This window comes from Calonectris borealis, chromosome 31, assembly GCF_964195595.1.
Source record: "Calonectris borealis chromosome 31, bCalBor7.hap1.2, whole genome shotgun sequence".
Classification (NCBI taxonomy): domain Eukaryota; kingdom Metazoa; phylum Chordata; class Aves; order Procellariiformes; family Procellariidae; genus Calonectris; species Calonectris borealis.
In genome coordinates, this window is record NC_134342.1 from 1,508,284 (window position 1) to 1,527,013 (window position 18,730).

The following is an 18,730-nucleotide window of genomic DNA, read 5'->3' on the forward strand; positions in this document are numbered from 1 at the left end:
GGAAGGATGCTCAGAGCCGTGTTTGCCTCCGCTCCCGACGCCGTCGGGAAATCGAGGGGCAGGACACGGCATTCCCGGGGTGGAGGTGGGCTCGGCGCCCGCTGCCCACGCAGGGAACGACCCCGGGGGGAAGGTGCTGGCTCGTCCCGACAGCTCAGCGCTCTCCGGTCCCGTGGGGCTGTAGGTTGTAGGTGTTTTTTTCTTTCCCAATTCGCTCTTGGAAAGTAATTAAATGGCAGAAATAAGCCGTGGGGTGTGACGGTCACCGGTGCTGCATGTGTTGGGAGGTTGTCCCCATCCGTGTCTCTAGCCTGGACTGGTTTGGGGACAACCCATCCTGGGGTCGGCAGTAATTTGGCTTTTGATTGCCGCTGGGGGACTAACGATGCTTACCTGTTCAGCCACATCCCCCTCCGCAGCGCTGGGCGCCGCTGCCCGGAGGGTGATGTCTGGCTTAAATTATCTTAAAAAAGGAATAATCTCAAGCCGCAAGGCTCCGTCTGTGACTCAGTTTCCCCTTGCAACCCTGGCAAAATCCTGCTGCCGTGGAGGGAAGGATCCGGGTTGTGTGCTTGGCTCTCCCGCAAACTGGGGAAAAATCCAGCAGGATTGGGGACGGTGGGAGCTCCACGGTGTCTCTTTTTGCACACTCGTGGAGTGTGTCCTCGTAGATGTGCTCGGTCCTGGCCTCTGAGATGTTGCCACCTTCATCATCGTTAAAGTAAAGCTTTTTAGATGCTTTTAGCAGGAGCGTCCTGCTAAACGGGAGCTGCTCTCCAGGCTGAGCCTAAGGTGCCGTGGGGATCTCGTGGGACGAGGGAATCGCCGGGATGAAATTGCCTGAATTTGGGTCATTTTGGGGTTGGTGGCACCAGTGACAAATTGCCACGGGTCGGGCTGGCTTCTGATCCATGTTGCCACGTTATCCAGCTCCCCACCCACCCTGGAGCCTCTCCAGGGGATGGCTTTCACCCCAAAAACGTGCTCATCCTTGCTGTGGGAGCATGAGAGGTGGTGGGTGAAGGCTGAACGACTTCCCTCCTCCAAAAGTCCCGAGTATCCTTTCGGGAGGGCATGAGAGCCGCGGAAGAGGGAGCAGGGAAGAGGGCAAAGGTGGCTTTTCTTTGCTCGGAAGAGCAAAGTCTGCACGGCGCTTAAATAATCAAACTGCCACGGAGCGGATGGAGATAAGGAGGAAGCGGCTGGAAAAGCGCTGGTGCCCGCTCGGATGTATGGTAGAAATCAATAAATCCCAGCAGCGGATGGATGTCGTGGTCCGGGGACGCCCGAGCGGGATCCGCAGCACGTGGCGGGGTGCTGGATCGAGGTTCCCGTTTGTGCTGGATTGACCCCTTTGGACGTTGGGCGCTGGAAAAGCTGGATTTAAGTTATATGGCGTGGGTTTTCCTGGCTTGTGCGACAAGGGTTTGGAGACGGAGACGTGCCGGTGGTTTGCGGGTGTTGCAAAAGGCCACGTGCGCCGCTAAAATTGGGTGGGAGGCATCAAATATCGCCGCAAATGGCAAATGTTTGCCGGTTGCTTTGCACGGCCCCAAATCGGGGCGTCGGGTTTTGGACGGAGCTGGGGCAGCCCGAAATTGGGAGGTTTTGGATGGAACCAGTGCATGGCTGTGCTCCCCGTTGCGACACGGACCTGCCCGTTAGGGCTTGGCAAAGCTCCTCCAGGACTTGCTGATCCAAACAGATCCACCGCTAAAAAAAAAAAAAAAACCCAATAATTGCCATTTTTGAGCCATGCATCGCTATAGCACAGACACCCTCCGGAGATCTCGCTCGTACCTTTGTGTGTGGCCAGTCTGGCGATAAATAAGATGATTTTGTGTTGCCTTAATCCGGATGATGTTGAGTGGATGCGTGTGGTCCGGTTGGAATTTCACATTAAAAATATGGAAAAGCATCTGCACTCGGAGCCGTACTGGGAGCAGCTGGAGAAAAGGAGATGATTTTTAGGCTGCAAGATTTTTTTTTTTTAATGCCGGTCATCAAGAGCCTGGATAGGGACCTCCGATTGGGCACAAATCAACCCTGTGGGGACATGGGTTGGCTGGAGATGTGCTAAAGTGGTGGCATTTGGTGGCTGTTGGTCCTCCGGGGAAGGTAGAGGATGCTGCACGTGCCCGAGATGGAGAAGTCATGTCCGGAAATTGCGCAAAATAACGGTTTAACATCATTTCACCGCAGCTGAAGGAACATCTCTTGCTTTGCTCTTGGTGGTGTCCTCCTGTCCCCGAGCAGGTCACCGGTGTCCTGCCAACAGCTAAGAGCAAAGAGATGAGAAGGGAAGCGGCGTTTGGGGCTTGCACAAAGGCAACATTGGTCTCATAAACAGCGGTTTCTGAAGAGCAATTTCTGCTGTTGCTCAACTGTTGGTTGAGTCCGTGTGTCTGTCTTGTGCCCCAACTGGTGGTTGTACAGCCCCGTACCCCAAAAAACCCCAAGAAATTGGTCCTTAAAGCTTTTTGGTAGATGTTCACGTGCTTTACAAGCCCAACCCTTAAACTGTCCCTTAACCAAGTGTTTAAATTCTTTGTCCTGAAGCGTGTGTGAGGGTCTTGAGATGCTGCCTTCTGTCCCACCTCTTCCCGAGGTTGTTCCAAAGAGCATCTGGATGACCCTTTTTGGGGGTGGGGACTTGCAGATGAGAGGCAGGAGCAAAGAGCTGGAGCAGTTGGTTTACAGGAGCCTAGGAAATAAAATTAACAGGATGAGGAGGTCAAAGTATACTCGGCCCTTGCAACGCTGGGCTTTGTCCTAGATCTGGGCTTTGGTGGGGTGCCGAGACCTCGTGGCACTGTCCTAGTTTGAATTGTGAAGCATCAGAGTGCGTTTTAGGGGTGTTTTGAGGGAAAGCGTGTCTTTCTGGTAAGGTGGGTCCCCATGTGAAGTGCTCCAGCGTAGGAAATCATGCTTTGGTTTGATCTTGGGTTGACCAGAGAGCTCCGAGTGCCTCTAAACCTTTTTCTGGAGCGGAGCAGCTCACGTCTAGCCCGTCGCAAGGTGTGTTTGCCAACTGCTGGACCATTTTTTTTTTTTATGGCCCACCTTTGAACTCCCTCCAGAAAAAGATATGTAAGTCACGAGACCAGACACCCAACGGAGGTGCAGCTCTTGCTAATCTTGCCTTAACTCTTTGGGACGGTCCCCGGCGCCCACATCCAGTGGCCTTTTCTGAAGTTTCTTGCAAGGGCGAGGGGCTGCCCCTGAAATTGTGGTTGTTTTCCAACGTTGTCTCCTTCCTCATTGGTGTTGGGCTGAGTTTAAGCTGTTGGCTTCCAATCTGTCTTAACTGGGAGGTTGAGCTTACAGTCCCAGTAACCTTCCTCGCTAGTTACTGCTTCGTCAGCCTCTTAGCCTGCGAACGGTGCCAGGAAAGATGTCATGTTGTTGCCTAGCAAATAAATAATTGAATACTTGAGTCCAAGACAACAGGCAGGGCTTAGCTGGAACTGGGACGTGGAGTACAGTTGGAAACCCTAAAGTTGCATGGAAAAAAACCCCACGCTACGTCTCCTCTAACGCAAGGGTAACAAAGCTCTCGGCCGTGAATCTCTTCCCAAAGAATTTTGGGGTTAGTAGCTTCCCATCCATGCCGCGGGTGAGCGCCAAAATAAGGATTTGATGGCAGCACGAGGGTTGGGTTGAGTGGTTGCTCACGAGCACGGCGACGTTCCTATGGGGTGGGAAAGTGGGTCATGGTGTGGTCCTCAAACGTGCCACCAGGAGAACGGGGTGAGTGTTGTTCAAGGCGTTTTCTTGCTGCAGGTAACCCAAAACCATGGCCCTGAATGGACAAGGTCTGCGGCGAGGAGGGGTCCTGTCTGGTGCCCGGTGGTCCTCCTCGGTGTGCTGGGAGAAGGTTTCACACCCGCGTTCGGTAGCGGTTGTCCAAGTCGCAGAGCACCTGCCGTGCCCGTCTTTCGGCGTCTATAAATAACCTCCCAAATCCAGCACCCCCCGAGCAGCCTCTCTCCCCTGTGCCGTCGCTCGTGCTAACCGGGCCACGGTTTAAAAATAAAGCCGGGGGCAACACTGGGCACGGCTGTGGATTCTCCTGCTGCCTTGCAAAGTAGGACATGGCCCAATCCTTCTTCTCCACTGGGCATTTATGGGGAGGAAAGGTTCCGTACCAGTGCAAACTTGTTTTTTTGGCCATGGGAAGCCAAGTTCTTGGTTGGGGCAAGTGGGGTGTAAATGTGTGGTGGCTGCAGCGTTGGGTTTTTCGGGGTGGCTTGCTTCTGTCCTACAGCCCAGGCTGCTCTCCTGCTTCATCCAGGCTGCCAGATGTCTGGAAAACCTCAGCAAGTGGCCTAAATCTAATTTTTTTTTCTCAATATCGGGGGTATAGGAGCGTGTAAGGGATAAGTGGCTGTAGCAATGACCCCTTTTGCAACAGCAAACTGCTGCTGGGTCATGTTGGGGATGGAGATACTGTAACCTTCTCCCAACCCCAGCAGAATGAGCTAATGCTTCGGCACGAGGCCACGTTAATCCTTCGCTGGAGTTTGCTGCTGCTGAGAAAATGAAATTCATGTTTGCACCGTGCCTCCTGCAGCACCGTGTCTGGCCGGTACTGTGGTGGGTAACAAAAAAAAGGGCTTTTTTTAAGTGTGTGAACAGCAAAAAGAGGACTAAAGAAAACATTGGTCCGTTATTTGATGAGGTTGGTCGCCTCATGAATAGGGATGAAGATAAAGCAGAGGCGTTTCATGCCTTCTTCACCCCTCTCTTTAAGACCAATGATGGGCCCTGGGACCCCATGGAGTTGTGTTGGAGTTGGGATGGAGGACCACAACGGGGGGAGTGGTAAGCTCCCCGTTGACTTTGAACTTGTATGGGATTTGCTGCAGCAACTGCATGCATGTAAATCTACAGATCCCAGTGGGATTCATCCCGGGGTACTGGGAGAATTGGCCGATGTTATTGTGAGACCTTTCTGTTATTTATCAAGGGTCTTGGGACTCTGGGGAGGTCCCAGTCAACTGGAAGCTAACAAATGTTATTCCAATTTCCAAGAAGGACAAAGAAAGATGACCCTGGTAATTATAGACCTGTCGGTCTCGCTTCGGTGCCTGGTAAAATTATGGAGAAGGTTATTCTGGGAGTTATTGAAAAACACTTGAAAGACGACGCAAGTCATCAGTCAAAGCCAACGTGGGTTTATGAAGGGAAAGTCATGTCTTCCTAACCGAATATCCTTTTGGGATAAGGTTACCGGCCTCGTGGACGAAGGGAAGGCAGTGGATGTGTTTTTTGGGGATTTTAGCAAAGCTTTTGATACTGTTTCAGAGTATCCTTGTGGACAAAACGTCCAGCATACAGCTAGACACGGAGACACCACCTTGGGTGAACAGTTGGCTGAAGGGTCAGCTCAAAGAGTTATAGTCAAGAGGGCAACACCGGGCTGGTGGCCAGCCACTACTGGTGTTCTCTTCAGTGTTGTTATCGATGACCTGGACACGGGAGTTGAGCGCACACTCAATAAGTTTGCTGATGATACTAAATTAGGAGAAGCTGTTGATTCCCTCGAGGGTGGAGAGGCCTCACGGCGAGATCTTGATAGATCAGGGTGCTGGGCAATCACCAACTGTATGACATTGAATAGGGACAAATGCCACCTGTACCTGGGATGGTGTCATCTGGGATGTACGTATAGATTTGGGGACAAGAAGCTGGAGCGCAGCCCTGCAGAGAGGGATCTGGGGCTTTTGGTTGATGGGAAGCTCAACGGAAGTCAACCATGTGCCCTCAAGGCCAGAAGGGCCACCCATATCCTGGGGTGCATTAGGCACAGTATAGCGAACTGGTTGAAAGATGTGGTTGTCCCACGTCTTGGTGTGACCTCACCTTGAGTCCTGTGGGCACTTTGGGGCTCCACAATCTAAGAAGGACGTAAAAATATTAGGAGAACACGAGGGAACAACTTAAAGTTGCGTCAGGGGAAGTTCAGATTGGCCATTAGGAAAGAGTTCTTCATGGAGATGGTGGTCAAGCACTGGAACAAGCTCCCCAGGGATGAGGTCACGGCCTGCCCCAAACCTGTTGGTGTTCAAGAAGTTTGGAGAATGCTCTTAGATATAGGGTTTAACTTTTAGGTTGCCCTGTGTGGAGTCAGGAGCTGGGCTTGATGATCTTCATGGGTCTCTTCCAACACGGGAGATTCTATGTCCTTGTGTCATTGGGACACACTGGTTTCTACCCAGCTGGTGCTTTGCGGTTTTGGAGGAACCTAACCGGTTTTAAGACGTGAAGTTCTTGCTGCGGAAGCATGGCGTCCTTGTTGTAGGAGAACTGGTGGCACTTATCCCACTTGGGTTTGTCTCCAGGGTGCAACGTGGAGCTGAGCAGCTGCTTCCCTTCCTCTCTGGTGGCACCACGTCTGGTTTGTCCTCCTTGTAACCGTGGTATCTGGTGCGTTACTGTAGTTTTGGGCTGTCTGCATGGTCAAAATCCTTTCTTTTCTTGCTGTCTCCCGAAAATGTATGTATCTATGGGAAGAGATTTCTGGGGCTTGGCCATCAAAGACTCCAAGATGTAGAAAAAAGGATTGGTTTAAGGCCGGAGGAGCTGGGGAAAGTGTTTCTCCCCAGTTTGTACCGGATAGTCCCTGCAGAGATGTCCAAGCACAGCCTTAACACTAAGCCCTGTGTAGGGGCTACAAATATTCTCAATTTATCTCTGTTTTTCAGCCGGTGTTGCTGGTGGCCGATCCCTTCTAGCTCATCCTGGGGCCAGAGTCTTGCTTGGGGGGGTCTTCCCTGGGGTGTTTAGGAGTCCCTCAGCCCTCCTCTATGTAGGGTGGTTGAGTGGAGGAAGGTTCTCAGCAGCTTTTTGGGCTCCCATCTCCTCATTCTCATCATCCTTGTTGCTGGAGCCCGACCTGTCCCTGCCAGTCCCGACATGGGGGGTGAGATGCTGCCAGGCGAAACCGTCCAGCGATTCTCCATCACTGCTGGATGGAGATAACACCAGCGCTGGGCACCGACGCCGTGCCAAGGCGGCCCCGAGAGCCCGCGCTCGTGCCAAGGACCCAATCCAACCTCTTGGCTCGGTTCGGGGAAGCATCCGCGCTCGGCAAGGCTCGCCCATCAACGTCGCGTGCTCTCCGGAGCGCTCCGGCACATACGCCAACGTGATTAATAAGCGTTCCCGGGTCTTCGCGGCGGACGGTGGGTTTCTGTAATTGGAAAGGACAGCTCGTTACAGGCTGACAGCAACGAACAGCGAGAAGAAGATCCCTCAGCAGTCTTCTCCGTGGCCTTATAGCATCCGAAACAGCCTTTGGGAATCTTCTCGCCTGCTAATATTACAGGTACAAAAGAGCTGAGCCTTGTGGCTTCCCAGGGCTCCCCTGTCATTGCTTTTTAGGTGATTAAAACCCCGTTTTAACGACGGTGAAGTCAAAACCTGCCGGCAGATGGAGGAAAAAGTTGATGGGGGTGAAAGACGCGGAGTTGGAGGGACCTGGAGCGAAAAGGGGACGGCGATGTGAATTGCCTGCATTCATGGCCGGTAAAAACACTACCACTTTTATGGGAGAAGCTGAGATCTGCTGGAAACTTAATAGAGATGGATCCAAACAAGATGAGCTTGCAACAGAGTCTGGATGCCTTTCAAGCAGCTTGGAGAGAAACTGTTCTTTCATTAGATGCTGGATGTGTCCTCTGCTGACGAGGAAAGTTTTCTGCCGCCCGTCACATAAATCTTGCTTAAAGCTGGATGGAGCGGAGCAGGATCTAGAGGATGAATTTGCTTGGAGGCCTGATAACTCTTTAAGGGAAATTAAAAAAAAAAAAAAAAAAAAAAAAAGAAAGGTTTTCAAGGATCGGCTTGGAATCGCCTCTGAAAAGGCTCAATTTGGGCTCTTAGCTGCGGGTAAAAGACTTGAATGGAGGGCTGGCACCCTCGGGCAGTGCTCTTTCTCACTTGCCTTTTGTTTTTAAAAGGCTTGGTAATGGGGGAAATGCAGAATTGGAAACACCCTGGGTAGAAAATACCCTGTTAAGCAAGTATTTGCACCCTGATTTGCGGAGGGAGGTTTCCCCCGCACGGTGCGGCAGCCGTAAAACCCGGTGCAGATGCTGGATGCAGGACCCCCCACGGGCAGCATCCCTCGGAGGGGGACCACGATGCTCAGGGCAATCCCCATCCCACCCAGTTCGAGGGTACGGCTGGGGAGCCCCGAGGGTTTTAAGTAGTAAAGGAATGGCCAGGTTTTACGGAAGCATCCGCAGCCGGTCCGTTGCCTTGCTTGAAAATACTTTGGGAGATGGCTCGGTGCCGTGCCGGCGCGCTGGGGGCTGTACAAGGTGGGGATGGTTAAGGAGAGCTTGCAAAAAAGACGTCTTTTGGGGGGGGTCGAGGCGTCTTTTGGGGGGGGTCGAGGCGCCTTTTTAGACGATGGACGCAGAGCAAATGCCTTCCCTGCCTGAAGCAGGCAGCAGGCACGAGAGAGCAATTAGCATTTAGGAGTTGGCTTTGCGTCTCAAACCCATTCAGACCTCAGCGCTGTTTGCAGAAGCCCGTGAAGGTTTTGCCGGAGGTTTTTTCCGGGCTCAAAGCAGGAGGTTTTGGGTTTGGGATTGTCATCCCAGGACCAAACGGGGTTGGTGCTGTCCTGAAAGGTGCTGCGGGCCGAGAATCTTCGGTGCGAGTGATGCTGGGAGGCGGCAGCGTGGTCCGAGCGCAGCGGAGGAAGGAGCAGCGTCGTCCTCCTGACCTGATGCAGGTCGTGGGATCAGCCCCAGGTTTGGGGCACCGAGTCTCTGCCCTTGCCCCCCCCCACCTCGCATCCTGGTTCTGTGGGAGCCTCGGAAATACCACGGGAGCCCGAAATCATGCAAACGTTTGGAGTATCCTGGGAAGTCTGCATCACTCTGGAGCCTGGGAGCAAACCCTCAACCTTCTCGGGCTCGTACCACCAGCTTTTGCCTTTCTCGTGGAGGAAACGCAGCCCGAAGCTTTGCCTCGCAACGCCCGGAGCTTTTCGGATGGGTTTGGACTCTGCATCCCCCCACACTGCGGCTGGGAACGGGGCACGGCTCCGGTGCATCCCCCCGCCCCGGGCTCTGCAAATACCCCGAGAGCTGAGGAAAAACCCCAAGTATAACTCGCGTCCTCTGCCCGGGGAGCGCGGGGAGGCTGGAAATAAGAGCAAAGCTCCTCGCTGGGAAAGTGTCGGGTTCCCTCTCGGCCATGCCAAGCTAAACAAGCCACGCTGTTTGTCTGCTCGCAGCAGAAGGGCTGGTTTTCCCCGTGGTAGCCGTTCCTCGCACCTGTTTCGGTTTCGGTTAATCTCACTCGTACGCCAACGATGAAAAACCCCGCGCGGGGTCTGGGCGCGGACTCCTTGACCCGTCGCGCGCAAAGTTTCGGGGAAAAACGGGGGATTTTTCTGCCTCGTTAGATTTGCCGGAGGTTTTCCAGCGGGGAGCGGATGCCTGCGGAGTGAGTTCAAGCTGCTGACAAGGGGCTGGCTTTTCTCCACCGCCTTTCGAAGTCATCCGTGAACTGCAGGTTGCAAACCACGGCTAGATATATATATATATTTTTTTTTTTTTTCTATTTTTTGGTAGGGTGTTTTTTTTTTCCTTCCCCCCCCCCAACCACACCGTTGGTGACTCACAGCTCCCATGTGATCGCTGAGCGCAGCAGGTCGTCTGTCATCCAGCTAACGAGCTTCCCATCCCGTTTGCGGTTGATCATCCCTGTATCTCTTCCGATTCCTGGGATTACCCCTGGCTTTTTCAGCACAATATCCCCTTCTTTTTCCCTTGGGGTGCTGCCGCCCGGCTCTCCTCCACATCGGGGACCTTTCTAATGCACCCTTTGGGGTCAGGAACAGGTATGGGACATCACCGGCGGCTGCTCGGGCTCTCCAGGAGACTCTTTGGTGCAGCCCCTCAGTGCTTCCTTCTCAGTTGAGTCTTTGCCCCCATAGATGTTTTTTCCAGTGGCCTTCATGATCTTCTGTAGATCTTCCTCCGCGTTCATGGGCCCTGCTGGCGTTTATGATGCTTCTCCTTGTCTACCTTGAGTAGGTTGGTCCCGCTTGGTCTCCAAAGCCCTCACAAGCCCTCGCTGTTGGGTTGCGGTGGCCAAAACCACAGTGGAGACCCCCCCCCACCGAGGTCCCTGGGCTGCTGCGGGGACGTGTCCCGGCTCCGTCAGTCATGGAAGGGTGCGGCCCTTCCTCCGGGCAGACGGCTCGTCCTCTCCTGGCTCCGCTCTTTGGCTCGCAGACCTGCAGGTTGGCCTCTTTCTTGGAAAAGAAACTGCGTGTCACTGCGCAGCTGTTTCTGAGAAGATGACGGTGCCCAAATGGTCGAGGTTTGGGAGATAAAAATTTAACGTCTTCTTCTGGTCACCCCTGGGTGGCCCTGGCAAGTCCTACAAGGGCTGGAGGGACTGCGCTGCCCTGGGAGAGCCGAAGGGAAGCGTTCGAAGCTGCGGTGTGGCTCCCATCCAGACATTTAACGTTTCCTTTCCACCCCGGTGGGACTTCTCCAGCCCTTGGTGACCAGTGAGATGAGGCACCTCATCCCTGGCTTCATCTTCTTCCTCCTCAATCGGAGCTCAACAGAAAGACGGGGTCTCTGGTGGAGCGGCTTTGGTGGGCGAGCAAGTCACCCTGTGCTGCTCTTCTCTCCGACGGAGATGTGCCAGTGCTTGTGGTGGGACGGGTGCCTGAAGCTGCTGGCTCTCCTGCGTGTCCACGTTGAGGTCCTTCTGCTCCGGCTCGGGCATAACGCGGTGCTCACCGGCCCCGCACCGGGACGGCGTCTCCGGTTAAGCCTCGGTAGAATCCTTCATCCAGATGTTTATGCGAAGTCTGTGAAATCGTGGTAAGCTCTCGCTGACCATAAACATCCCAGGGAGCGGAGCCAACATCTCGAGATGTGTCATGCTTCCTACGGCTCCGTCTTCCAGAAGCGCAGGAGGCTTCCTGAGCTCTGCTGACTCGGGCAGCTTGAACGCGAGCCCGTGCGCACGAGCCAACAGGCGCTGGCTTAGTTTAGTTTAAGTTGTTGTTTTTTTTTTTCCTCTCCAGTGTGAGCAGTTTGCTTAAATCCAACTGTCCCCGCGGGACCCCTGCCCTCTCGGCGTGAAACCTTGGGTGCCGTCTTGAGAATCGGCGGCGGCGGCGGATGGGTGATTCTTTATTTCTGAGCCAGACACGAGGATCTCTTGGGTGATTCTTTATTTCCCCTGAGCCAAACCACGAGGATCTCTCGGAGAATCGGGAGCTTGTGCGTGGGGAACGGTGTGTTTCGGCAGGAGGGTTGTTGGTCTTATCGGTGATCAGCGCCGGGAGAGAAGCGCTTGACTTGAGCGTACGTGGCCGGTTGGTGCCAAATCTCCGAGCTTTGCATCGGAGGAGCGAGAAACACGGCCGCCGAGCGCACAGCAAAGATGTTGCTTCCCATAAAACATCTGCTTGGCACCGGGGGACGGCTCATGGAGCAACCCAAGGCTTGCTCGATAACGCAGAGGGCTCATCCAGAGAGGTTCGAGCGGGTTTTTGTACGGATGCAACACGCACCGATCTGTCCGGACCGGCAAGAACGAACTCCAGAGCCGCTGGAGGGAGCGTGCCCGGGCACAGCCGAGCCGAGAGACAGCCAGGGTGCCGGGTCCGCGTTTCGAGGGGAAGAGTTAAGCTTGGGCGTGACAGTGATGGCAGGGAAATCCTGCGCGGCGAGAGGTGAGCGAAGGATACGGCATCGGGAAACCTCCTGTGGAAAATGGGTGCTGGGGGGGTTGGAGCCGTTTGGCATTTTTCTGGGTCCGCGGTGCATGGCTTGGCCTCGCCACCCAAGTGGGATGCCGAAAAGGGGCCGGGGAGGGGTCTTGTGTGCCTCGCTCCGAGCGTTCGGTTCGCTGGGATGAACCGGAGCTCGCTGGGATGCTGAGTCAGCACATCCAGCGCCCTCCCCTTGCAGCCGTGCCGTTCCCCACCTCCGTCTGCTGCAGAGACCACTTCCTGAGCAGGCGTTGCCTTTCTAACTGCTCGAGGGAGAACCGGTTGCGATAGCGGAGACAGGATAACCCCGGACCGCTGCCGGTGACGGAGGCGAGAGGGACCCGCTCGTCCCCGAGCACATGGTAGGTCGCGGGGCCACGGTCTCGCGTGGGGTTTTGGGATCTGCGGTGTCCAGGCAGGTGAAAACAAATAGGATTTTACATCTAGAAACCAAAGAGGGGACCCAGGAGATGGGATCGACTCCATGCAGGGATGTGATCCTCCTCCTGTGTGAAAGGAGGGTGGAAACCCACGGGCTCTATTTTAGGGGAGGTGGGAGCTGGAGTGGGAGATCGGTGCTCGTCCCAAAGCCCATCCATTGGGAAGGATGGGTGCTCACAGGTTGCTTCAAGGTTTCCTTGTGCCCGTCGAGACCCGCATCCATCACCGTGTGTTGCTGGTTGGGGAACACAGAGCGGCTTTGACCCGGAGCCAACGTGGCCTCTGTGGTCTTCTGCTATGGGAACTTCTCTGCGTGTTCGTCCTTGCTCCGTGGCTCACCGTTGTCTTAAAATTTTCTACTAATGCTGATATTGGAGCGTTGGTGGTTTTGGTAGTGCCTGGAGGTCCTTGTCTCCTGCTCTGGAGTTCCTGGTGGTGTGGTTTCTCTTGCCAAGAGCTTTCTGGACTTGGTGGGACCGGGATGTTGTACCTGTCCTCCAGGTTGTCCTGATGTCTCCCCGTAGCCTTGGGTTTCCCGTGGGGCAGCAAGGAGAGCCGATCCCTGACCCATCCGTATCCTGACCTGCCCCTCCAGCCGCTCGGACTTGCTTTATGGCCCCCAGCCCCTTCCCACGCTGCCGTTTCAGATGATGCTCCCATGCTCATGGGGCTTCCCAAGCCCCACGGGGGGCAATCACTTAGGGGATGGAAAGATGGAAATGGGATTTGATTCCCCACCCTACCCCCCCATCCCTCCCCCCCCAAATCAGGCGTGGGCCAATGGCTCGCTGAAGAGAAAGGCAGGAGGTTTTGGCTCCTTCTGCACCAAAATCGCTTTATCTTCTGCCTGAGCAAGGCTTTGGGAGGTCGCTGAACCCCCACCGAAGGCTGCTACCCCTTGAAGTTCAGTTGTTGGGGGATGGTTTGGTTGTTTGTGCCCGGATTAACGCTGGGAACAGGCAGAGAGCAGCAAGCACGAAGCCTTTGTGAAGCTGGGGAAAAAATATTTGGGGTGCTTCTTGTTTAGCCTCAAGGTCTTTTTGGGTAGGAAGGGGAATTTGGGTTGGAGGGCTAATGCCAAAGCAAGAGCAGGTTGTCCAGCTTGGAAGATCTCCAAGGGTGGAGGTGCCACGGTGTCTCTGGGGGGGGCCACCTTCCGTCCCCACATTTGTACAAAACAAATCCAAGGAGGAGACGGAAGGACGGGAGTTGTGCCGATCCCCGGCCTCCCAAATGCCTTTCGGATGTCTTGCGCCCAGCCTCTCTCGGTGGAGAGATCCCGCGTTGAGATAAGCGTCAAGTTGTGGAGGAGAGCTCTGACCTGCTCCGCTGGTACCTGCAGTCCTTGCTTTTTGATCCCGATCCCGTCTTTCCCGGTAATTCTCTATGTTAGACCCGCTGAAACGGCTCAAAAAAGAAAAGAGCCGAGCCGGTGCAAGGGATGACTGGGACGTGTGGTGCCGGCAGGACCACAGCCGCCAGCACTCGGCGCACCGTTTGTTGTGGTTTTGGAGCTGGTCTAAATGCATGCTGCCTGTACCCTGCCTGCACAGTCCTGCCTCCTCTTTTTGGGTCATCTCCAGCATTGCTAAGCAGCTTGAGGAGCGAGGGGGACAACGTACGGATGGCTCTGCTCCTAGCAGGATTAATACAGCTCGGCGTCTCTTCGGTGAGTCGATGGGAGAATAATTTGACAGACGGTACAATTAAAAATATGGGATCCTTTGGCTGGGGAGCACGGAGCTGCATGTATTCAGGATGCTCTTACCCCGATGTTGGGTTTTTCACCTCATTAACGGGGCTGGACATCGTTCTTTCATCAGCAGAGTCTGCTTCACCCCCTCGCAGCAATGATACAGAGTCCTCCGAGCTCCCGATTCCGAAGGGAGCAAAGTCACAACCCAGGCAGCTCCTCCCGCGCCAGAGCGTGGGTTAAAACACGAGCAACCGGGGGGTTTTTCATCCTATGCGCCGAGCTGATCCCCTTGCGTGCCAGCCTGCAGCCTTCGTCTCCTGGGACTAGAGCAGACGTGTCGGGAACGTAAGTGTTTATCCGCTCCGCGCTTCGTGGACTGCCGTCGTTTGGGCCCTTTGCGGTGTCTTTTCCTGCCTGTGCAAAGTCCAGCAGCAGAAATATCAGCACATGAATGCTGGTTGCACAACCCTGGGCATTTCCAGCCCTTAAATACGCGAACTTCCAGCACCCTGCACCTGCAGAGGGGTGAAGGGACCCGCGTCGCTCCCGGGAAACCAAAGCGGAAGCGAACACGGAGCTGTTGGTGTTGCGTGAGCGCGACGGCACCGTCCCCGGCTCCGTCAGCAGCCGGCTAAGCCCAGGTCAGATGAGACGCGATGTGCTGCCAGCACGCTGCGCTTTGAAGAGCTCCTGTCCTCAAGGTCACTTGCCCGCAGGCTTAGGAGCGTCCTTAAATACTGCCCTGAACTGCCACGCAGCGCAAAGGAGAAGGAAATGTCTCTCCTTTCTATCTGCAAACGGCCGAGAGTTTTCATCGGAGCAGGACCCGGAGCTACGTGCAAGAAAACTAAACCCAAAAGTGCCCATTTTCAAGTGGAAACGTGAAGTTCGTGTCCCTGGCCAAGCCCTCCTGCAGCAAAGCCTGTCCTCGCGCCAGCTCCTCTGTATTCAGGAGCACGAGCAAAATCTCCAGCTTGCTTCCAGCAAGCCACAGCAAAGCGTCGGAGAATGCAATCGTCTCGTCTGGCTCCGGGGAGACCCTTTGGACACTCGTGCGAGGCTGCGGGTGAAATGATTTCAGCTGGAGAGTGGCCATTGCGAGCACGGAGCGATGCTGGGCTCTTGGGATGGAGGAGTAGCGTCTACCCCAGGGATTTGGGGCAGGAATACCATCGAAGAGCTTGAACCTGGCATGGGTGGCACCCAAACAGCTCCAGGCTGAGCCCAACGCATGCAGAGCACCCAGGTTGCTCGTCCAGGTGCTTTTGGTGGCCGGGGGGGGATGCCGGAGCGCAGGCGGTCGTCTTCTCTTGCGCAAGGGAAAAGCTCTGCCAAGGAGCATCTCGTGGTGCTCATGCAAAGCCCTTGTCTTCACGTGGGAGCCGTTGGTCCTATTTAGGGTGGGTTGGAGAGGAGAGAGCTGCCGGTTGCACCCTCTTTTGCAGGATCTCCATCTTTTGCTTCTCCTGTCACCCGCTTTCAGCCCAGAGCCACGTGCTCACGCGTGGGGATGTCAGGATTGCCGAGCAAAAGTACCGATAGCGCCTTTGCCCACCGAATGCCGCTCTTTGCACTGCAAAGACAAGCCCAGCTTGGGCTGGACCTGCCTTGGCTCTGCCGGCATGGACGTGGCCTTGGAGAGGTCTTCTTGCTTGGCTGCTTTGGGCTGGAAGAGCCAAGTTTGGGACCGTGGGATTGATTTGGAGATGGGCTGGGATGTGGGAAACGAAGCTCCCGCTTCCCTGCATTTCCAGCGAGCTTTTGGGGAGCTCAATATCTCCTATGGTGGTGGGGGCTGGAAACCCCCCCCCCCATTTCTTGGCCATCATATAGCCCCGGGTGACGTTTCCAGCGTGGGATTCCTCGTTGCACTGGTAACAAACCCAAACCCGCACCATCCAATGCGGCAGAAATCCCCGTGGCTGGGTTGGGTGGTAGCGCGCCGGTAAAAACCCAGCCACTCGGCTCTGGCACCACCACGGCATGGGGACGCAGTGTCTTCCCACCGCTGTTGAGCGGTCATCCTGCTGCGCGGGTCCGTCCGCTGGGTTTTTTTGGCACCACCGGTTGCTCTCGTGTTTTTGGACTGCGAAAGGCGACATGTCGAGCCAATTTTTTTTTTTTTTTTTCTTTTTCCCCAGGTTATTTACAATATGCAGAACCTGTATCAGCTGCTGGTGGCCAGTGAGCGATTCTTCCAGTACCTTTTGCTCTCAAATTAAACACCCGAGATTAAAGCGTGACCCTTAAGTAAGAGCTAGTCTTTAATTCCAGAGCTAAATCATGGCTTGCGACATCTTGCATTACTCGGAAGATGATGCAATAACTCACCCCTTGCCTAATACCATTGCTCAAATGGCAAGGTCCCTCAGCCTGGCTGTAGAGGAGCTAAAATATCTCTTCTTGCCTCTTTTTTCGGTTCGTTTATATAGGCTGGAAAACCCCCAAAGCCTGGGAGAGCACGTGTAGGCTCCTTGAAGGCTTTTTGGAGGTGAACAGCTGGTTTTGAGGGCTTTTGGAAGCCCTCAGATTGCTCAGAAAAGTGGTATTGCAAATTCCTGTCCGATTTGCTTAATTTTTGATTTCTGATGAGTCCAGTTCTGGTCTAAACCAAGTCATCACCCTCTGGAGGAGCCTCTTTTTTTCCTCCCTTGACTGGAGACCAGTTCATCCCATCTTCAGACCGATGTGCCGGCTCTTCTGCAGTGGGAACCCAGCTGATCTGGGAGCTGCTGGAGGGCTGGAGTTGGAGCTGAGTCTCCCTCCTCATCTTGTATCACTGAGACAGGAGATGCAGAAAGCACGCGGAGGTCAGGTGGGTGTCTTTCCTCCCATCCTGGAGGATTGTGTGGAAGGGAAACCTTCTGTTGTGTTCAGGGGATGGAGCCTTACACGGTTTGAAGTTTGGGAAATAATAGTATTTTCGAGTTTTCTTTAAATCTTCACTCCTTTATGCTCTTTTAGACTGTCACTGGACACCTCTTGGGAGCTGGGTAGAAAACTTCCAGGAGAATAGTTTCTTGTCTGAACTCTTCAGAAGAGAGATCCTCTCCCTGTTTCTAGCTGGTCCAGGGTCTCGATGGAAACCACCATCCAAAAGACCTCTTTGCTTTAGAATCTTGAATTTATTTGGGTTTTTAATCCTAAAATCACAGAAGAGTTGAGGTTGGAAGGACCCTCCAGAGGTCTTCATCCCATCCCTGTGCTCAAAGCACAGACAACTTCAAAGTCAGGTTGTTCAAGTCCCATCAAGTTGAGTTTTGAGATCTCCAAGGATGGAGATCTCCCACACCTCTGGCCCTGTCCTAGAGCTGTCCCACTCTCACAGGGAGGAGTTTTCCGTGTTGTGACTTCCTTGTCCTCTTGTTGCGTGTGTCCAGGAGGAGTTTGGCTTCATCTTCTCTACACCTTCCAATTAATGGCTGTAGGCAGCACCTTCATGCTCTTATGTTGAAGCGGAACGAGCCCAACTCTCCCAGCCTGGCTTCATCCGTCACGTCCTCCAGTCCCCGATGGCTGGGGACCTTCACTGGACTAGCTTCAGTGGATGTTGGATCTATCAACATCTCAGTGACCTCCTGACGCAGCGGGGCAACCTTGCTCATTATTACAGCTACCATTGGGGTTGTTGTTAGTCTTAAAATACGTGTTGAGTAGCTCTGGTACAAAATAAACCGGACCCTTTCTATAGGAAACATCTGCCGTGCAAAGAGCGGTGATGTGGAAAAGCACCTCAAGGTGCATCCTGGTGTTTCCTGGGGTGGTGGTGGTGAAGGTTTAGGCAAAACTTTTGCATCTTGATATCCTATCGAGCCTCTTGAGCGTGCCGTTAACCTCTGCTTATCAACCCTGACCGTGATGGCCTCAGTGAGCCGGGGCTCTTCCGGCTCTTCTGGAGATGTTGGCGTTTCTCAATCCATGACCTTTGAAACGTGTTGTTTGTCTAGAGCTGGGTCTGCCGCGTCTAGGAGAGCTCCTGGTCTCCGCCTAACCGCTCCCGTACTGGGAAACGGACGGGTTTTCCCTTATCTTCGGCTTTTTGTGTGTGTTTTGGCCACCAGCTTTGTTGCAGGCTCATGTGATGGCTCGATTTTGAAAGTGTCCTGATGTCTGGCCGGGTTACCTTAACTCCTGGGATAGAGGAAAAAGAGAGGAGAGACCCGTGGCCCCGATACGAGGGTGTTTGACCTCTTGGAGGAGAGACCGTGAGCTCAAAAATGATTTCAGATTCGTCGTGCTCTCTTGGGAGAAGCTGCAGCCACGCTCCTGTGGTTAGAGGAGCAGCTCTTGCTGGATTACCATAGAGGGTAAATTTGAGCCTCCTAAGTCCAAGACGTTAAACTCCCTCATCTCTCACTGTTTCCAAGAAACCGGGATTTGCAGGGAGTGCAGTTACGTGCTCATCAGGAGAAAGATAAATCACCGCATGTTTTCCTCTAAAGGAGACGGTTTCTAAAAATAGGAGCCGTGCTGGAGCTCTGGAGAACAAAAGAGTCCCTGGAAGGCTCCTGCCACCGTCCTTTCTCGGCGATCGGTGCTCTCTGCCCTTCTCCATCCCCACGCTGGGGATTTAGGGATGTGTTTTAAAATCTGCCGATTTGGGAGGGTTGGGTTTTTTCCCCGTCCTTTTCCCCGGCATTCCCGCCCTGGCCGGTTGGTGACTCAGGCTTTCCTGAATGAACACTGCCGGTCTCCTGTGACCTTGGCAGCTTGGCCCTGGATCCCGCCGGCCTTTTCCGAAATGATTTTGAAGCCAAAAGGACCTGATCTGGGAGCCAGGGATGCTGCCACCTCTCCGGGACGGGCTCTGACCGCGCCGATGCCGGATGAAC

At 54.3% G+C, this 18,730-nt stretch overlaps 1 protein-coding gene across 7 annotated transcripts in view; it reads left to right on the plus strand.

Moving 5' to 3' along the window:
- The window catches only part of WIZ (WIZ zinc finger), a 58,770-nt gene that overhangs the window by 13,913 nt on the left and 26,127 nt on the right, over positions 1-18,730 (plus strand). Inside the window, exons 1-2 of one of the 7 annotated variants that reach the window (XM_075134104.1) lie at positions 10,274-10,862; positions 11,069-12,123. The exons of the other annotated variants lie outside the window; for them this stretch is intronic. The gene's annotated coding sequence lies outside the window, so the exon portion shown is untranslated. Of the gene's footprint in view, positions 1-10,273; positions 10,863-11,068; positions 12,124-18,730 lie in introns of those variants that run through there. 7 annotated transcript variants of the gene reach the window in all.